This window comes from Cupressus sempervirens, chromosome 5 (genome assembly GCF_028749045.1).
Source record: "Cupressus sempervirens isolate cs-2001-9-10 chromosome 5, ASM2874904v1, whole genome shotgun sequence".
Taxonomy (NCBI): domain Eukaryota; kingdom Viridiplantae; phylum Streptophyta; class Pinopsida; order Cupressales; family Cupressaceae; genus Cupressus; species Cupressus sempervirens.
In genome coordinates this window covers 61,047,449-61,054,572 of record NC_143122.1, presented here as the reverse complement: position 1 = coordinate 61,054,572, position 7,124 = coordinate 61,047,449, and positions in this window count along the sequence as shown.

Here is a 7,124-nt window from a genome sequence, read left to right as displayed (position 1 = left end):
ATCACTAAGAATTTTTGTCAGTTTTACTCAACTATATTTTAAACTATGTTAGAGGCATACATATCTTGTTAAACATCCTCTAAATCATTATCTATTACATTTTGAAATAGTTTGGATCCACATGGTTGCATATAGGTTTCTTGAAACATAAATGGTGATATATGGTTTTTCTTTCCAAGAAGGGAGTGTGCTAGAAAAAGGGTCATCTAGTTAATTTATTATTTGAGATCTTATCACAACTTCAAAGGTATGCTTGATATCATACAACTATTTGAAATTCTCTGAGTATGATTCAAATTGTTATTTTGGATAGTTCCAAGTTTGAAGTGTTTCTTTGTGATGAATTCTAATAGAGAAAGACTTATCTCTATGATTTAGATTGTTGATGTTGACTTATACTTCTTGAATCTATTGATTTGATATTCTTGATGGAGAAATTCGAAAACTTGAGATATAAGGTTGTTTGATGACACTTATAACATGCATTTTGAATTCAATAACAAAATAAACAAGCTTAATGCTCACTTCAATCAATTGTCCTAAGAGCTAAACAATGAGTTTATGTTCTAGATTGTTTTGACAAGTCTTGAACAAAAAGAGATTCTAGAATATCTACTTAAGGTCAATTTGATTATATATGGTTACAAAATGGTGGCTTATTACTCAACTAAGTTCTAGTAAGGATTGACTTCAAAGATCTTTATTTTATCTCTCTTTGTGAGCTTTCTGCCAATGCCAAGGAGGTTTTGAAAAATTTGTAAGGACTACTAGAGGAAGGCTATTACATGCTCTATGGCCTTAACCCCATTAATAAGAAGGATTTTTTTCATAGTGTGTTAGAACATTGCGACTAATGTAGTTGTATCTCACTCTAGACTTTCCCTTTCACCAACCTCATTAAAGTGAATCTTTGGAGGTATTTCTCCTATGACTCAAATTAATGTACCTAAAGAAGTAGATAAATTATACTAAGAGCAAGTATAGAAATCTAATCAACCTAAGAAGTATGAGAGAATATATATATATATATATATATATATATATATATATATATATATATATATATATATATATATATATATATATATATGTATGTATGTATGTATGTATGTATGTATGTATGTATGTATGTATGTATGTATGTATGTATGTATGTATGTATGTATGTATGTATGTATGTATGTATGTATGTATGTATGTATGTATGTATGTATGTATGTATGTATGTATGTATGTATGTATATATATATATATATATATATATATATATATATATATATATATATATATATGTATGTATGTATATATGTATGTATGTATGTATGTATGTATGTATGTATGTATGTGTGTATATATATATATATATATATATATATATATATATATATATATATATATATATATATATATATATATATATATATATATATATATATATATATATATATAAAGTAAATATATAGTTTTCATTTTGAAGCCTTTAATCTAGAAGACAAACAAAGAGGCTTTCAAATTATGTGTTTGTTCATTCCTTGACCAAACTTTCTATTGACAAATTTGATATGTTTGGAATTTTGATGATGTTGAAAAGATGAGAGAATATGAGTAATACAATTTTTCACATACAAAGAGGCTTTCCCTATTTAGACTAGATGTTGAACTTTTAAAATACCACAATAAAAGCAAATGACTTGAGATCAAAGGTTTAAGGCTTATCTTATTCAAAGCTAGGATAACCTATGTGCATTTTGTAGATTATTTTGTTTTTCATACATACCTAGGCAATTGTGCTAGCTCCTAAGCATCCACAACATATGTAATAAATGTTGTTCTAACAAAAAAATTTAAGGTGAAAGAAAAGTGACATAGTAGGAAGTCCAAAATGTACCAATAAAAAGCAGTCAAATTAATTAAAATCAAAACAAGTGCACCTTGATTTTTCTTTTTCTTTTTACCTAGCCATAAAGATCCAATTTTTTAAGATATTGTTATCCTAAAAGAAAATAAATGGAAAGAAAAATGTAAGTATTCTTAAAAAATCCCTTTATTTGTACCCCATGGACCCAATTCATCAAAATAGGCCAATTTTTTAAGATCTATTTATTTAGGCCATCAATTGTCATCCAAATTAAAATTATAGAGAACAAACCCCAATTATAATTTTAAGATATTTTTAGAAGTTTGAATATTTTAGAGAAATTCATTGATTTATGTCCAAACTTATTTTTTTAATGAAAACTATAATAAAATTATATTTCACATTAAATTAATCAAAGAATTCTAAATTTTTTACCTTAGGCTCTTGATATTAACTCTAACCCGCAATAAACAATTCATCAAGAAAATCCAAACCATTTAGGATATATGAATAAACCATTGAAAAATTTGCATGCAATAATAAATCTATTGGTATCTCTAAGTTTTTTTTTGTCTATTAGTGTCAAACACTTAGTTATAAATAAGGCAAAGTCAGTTGGCCATCATTGTGACTGATTTACTCTATATAGGTCAAGTAATGTAAAGATGTGTAAATAATCATGTATATTAGAGCTATCAGATTTCCACAATCCATCAGTGTTGTGCATTTCATTTTTGGATTTGATTGTGTGAACATATTTTTTGATTTATGGATGTAAAAAATCTGTTCACACAATCAAATCTAGAAATCAAATGCACAACAATCATGTATATGTCAAGCTCTATAAGATCCAAGCAAGTCTTTGGTTGTTGAGTACTTTTAGTATAAGACAAGTACAGTGTACACCAAGCAAAAAATGCACATAGATGCAAAGTTATACAAAAGGATTAAAGTAAGTTAAGGTCGAGCAACAACAGGTATAATAGTTACGATTGAGCATCAGAGACAGTATGTGACGAGTGACACAAAGTGAGAAAAAATATTTTGAATAGTACAAAATTTGAGGTAAACTATTTCAAGTAGACTTGTACACAACATGTAATGATTGAGAGTTTGTTACAATGATTGTTACACATTTTAATGTGGATCACCAATCCCTATCATGGATGAACAACCAATCAGATGAAGAGGCAAAAAAGAAAAACATCTAGATTTTTCATCTTATTCTAGAAGACTCCACAAATGCCTTTATAGATAGATCCAAACCCTATTGCATAAATATAGAGTGAGATATTATAGAAGATAGTGTGAATTATGCGAAGGAGTTAAGCTTTGGATGTTGCAAGAGACAATTGTGAAGCAGACAAAGTTAGTGAGCTAATGAAGTAGTGAAGGACAAACAAAGAAAAGCTATATCAGATAAGAGATCAAATATTGAAGGAGGAGATCTGTAATCAACAATTGTAAGTGTAGACCAAAAGATTAGGTACTGAATCAATTTTGACATATTGAATTAGGGAAAATCTATTAACAAAGTGGTTTTAATATACCTTTTGTAAATCTCTTAATCTAGTCCTTACTTTATTGTAAGTGTAAAATCCTTTAATAAAGGTGAGACATAATAGTCTTGCAAACCTTTTAATAGGCAGACCCCTCACAGCATAGATCATTAGAAATGATCACAATTGTAGTCCTAACAGGTTAAATTTGTTAATACGGTAGTGAAGATTTGTGGGTGTCATCCCCACCCTAGTTTTACCTTCACCTTGGAGGGTTTATGGGTTACCAAATATTTTTTGTTATGTGGATGTGATATTTAGTTAGATTTATTATAACATTTGATAGTTTAAGTTATGTTATGCATAAGCTAGATATGAGATGGTTAATATGGTGAATGTAGTTAAGTTGTTTTGAAGGATAAAAGTTTTATAGATCCTGATTCACCCCCCTCTTATTATCTTGTTTCCCAATAATACTTCCAACACAAATCAACATAGAAAACTCATATGCAAGAATATGTGACAAATGTATCAAAATTTTAGCACTTTCATGTTATGCTCACTGAAAAAATATGTAGATAAATCATAAATCTATAAGACTAAAAGAGTGGACTAATAGGGTTGTGTGATAATTAATCATAACTAATAATAAAGAAAAAAAACGTAAAAAAAAAAAAAAAAAACATGCATGATAGTTGGATACATAAAATACTAAAACTTAATACAAACCATTCCAAATTATGCCTAATATCTTTTGTTGCTTCTTTGCACTTTGTTGAGGTGGTTCTAGTTAGGATGCATAGATGAAATCAAAAGGATCAAAACTTATAGATTTGAGAAATCTGCAAATGATAATAGATTACATGATTGCTTGAAGTGAAATGAAACTTGCATAAGATAAATTCTATTAAGAATACATGATTCTTCATTTGGGTTTGAAGGGGGTTTATGTAAATTTTTAGAAATCAATGGATGATTGAGTTTAATTTGAGAAAAACAAAAATTGAATGTTTGAGAAAATTAGAGACAAGAAGATTCTAGATTTTCTTCTAAAATTGATGATTTATTTCTAATTAAATTAAAAAAGAAAGAGTTGTTCTAGGAAATAAAGTAGAAGATTGAATTGAGAAGATAATTATTTTTTTAGAAGATAAAAATGCAGATTTGTGTTGTTAACAAAAGACAAGAAGCCTATATGTATATGTGTATGTGTGCATATTAACATATAAAATATAATTTACATAATGTAAGACAAAAATGCCCAATTTTGGCCAGATAATGCATGGAAGCTAACCATAATATAATTTACCCTATCAACTTGCTATCTAATCTAAAACTAGGGCTATTGTCAATACTAAAATATAAAGTCCATATCCATTTCTATTTTAGATTTTTAGGGATGAAATGAGGATCCCAAAATGTAGCACCAAAATAACATAATATCTGTAGTAGCAAAAATAAGTTATTAAAACTAAGAACCTTGAGTAGCTAAATTCATTTTATAATAATGATAAGATGAAATTGGAATGAAATGAATTAGAAATTAAGTTAAATTGAAATCAAAATTGAAATGGAATGAAATCAATTTAATTTTTAAGAGTTAATTATTTAATTCAAATAATTAAATATAACTATTTAAATTATGAGAGTCTAGAAATTGAATTTAATGAATTGATAAAGATGAAATAATTAAAGACTAATAAATTAAATAATATTAATTATTTAATTAGTATTAAAATGATGAAAAAGTGATGAGAGGATTGAATTACAGAGGCATAAATGATATTAATTAACAATTAAAGAATCATTAATTAATAGAGGAATAATTAGTAGATACAAGAGTGGTCAATTTTGGGTATCTATAGGTTTTTATTAGGCCCTTCAAACAAAAATGTAATAATAAATGCAAAAAGAAAGCTCATCCAATTTAACTCTACCAGTGATATTTATTTAGTTATTAACTGTCATAACTAAAACAATGCACCGCCAAACAAATGCATCACAAGATCAATATATAGGCAAGGAAAATATAGATATAGCCACCTAATTAGATGATTTTATAGACTCAGCCAAAAAAAACTATTTTTGAAATGTACAATATGTCCCATACTATATATAAACTACACCATTAACCAAAAACTTTCTCCATCATAGTTTTTATTATCAATCTATCAATTTGCTTAAAAAGATATTTCGTTTTTGAATCCCCTATACTCTATATAGAGAAAATCAAAACCAATAAATACTTTTGATAGATTTGAATTTTTTTTAGTAGTTCTATTAAACACAAATCTCTTTCAAAGCTTTTCAAAATAAATTTTTTCTAAAATACACAAACTAATTTTATAATTGCTTAAACATATTTAGACTAAGGGATATTGATAAACATTTTGACCAACAACCTTTCCATAGATAAACTAAAAAAAGAACGCAAAAATAATCTTACAAACACCTCCTTACATCAATAGGCTCCTTTGTTGTTGCCTTTCTTCTTCTCACCTTATTCCATCTTCTATCTTTATTCTCTCAATTAATTTTCCTTTGAAATGCCAAATCTATCTACTACCATTTCAAATTCTTTTAGTTGACCTACTAACCTCCAAATGGACCTCTAGAATCTTTTTAGGTTGCATTAATTGAAGCTTTCTTCAATTGGGTCAATAGATTTCCTCAATATACCCAAAACATTGGCTCCAAGAAGAGCTCAATCAACTTCATATCTTATCAAAATAACCCAAGAAGTTCTTGGTTGAACATCCTCCATCAAACTTATCATCTATCTCAACCATGAAACATATAGAATCCTCATATTTATCAACATTGTCCTTTGGAATCCTATACCTTAAGTGCATTTGTTCTTGGAAACTATTGAAATAACCTCATAAAGTACTTCTCCTTGTCTTGTTGTCAATCATATAATATAAAAATATCATTTCAACTACCATTCTAGCATGTTAGTATTCCATGTAATGTCTCCAACTCCAAGGAAATATTTCATGATGTAAAAGAAAAGGTTATCAAATCACCATATTTTAAATTTTGGTTCTTGTCTTTCTTTATCTTAGCAAACTTCTCTAATAGTTTAACTCTTAAGGCTTCAAAATGTCATATTCTCCATCCTCCTTAACCATGTGATATGTAGTGAATATGATAGTGCTCAAAACAAAGTTCTCTCTGCTTGAATGATAGACTTTATAACTAGAACGTATAACCGTGAATCAAACATACAGATGGAGGATATAATTATCAGCCATAGATCTCTTCTCACATTTGCAAACTATCAAATTCAATGACCAAATCCTTCTTAATAGAATTTAGTGTTGTTACTTCTCTAGATGCATTAAAACTAGTTACAATATCAAGTACTTCCTTGGTGATCTTATAAGGTTTTTCCAACCATATAAATTTATTATGAATTAGATCATCAAATATGGGGAATTTCATAACATGAGTTTAAATTTTTTTAAATTCTAATAACACCTTATATTCATCATTCAAACTTGAATTTATAGATAAATCATTATCTAGCTAGTGCATTTTATGATTCCATAGTTCATACACATTCCAATGTATATATGCCCTAATATCTTCAACATGTAGTACATCATAATGAACATAAGAAAATGCACCAATTGGATTATATTTCATTGGATTATAAGGATGTTTCTTGAATTTAATTTTATAATGGTTCTTGATATATAAAATTTGAGGCATATTCATGATTTTGAATTCAAAATACCAAATTGTGCAATGAAAAATACCTCTTT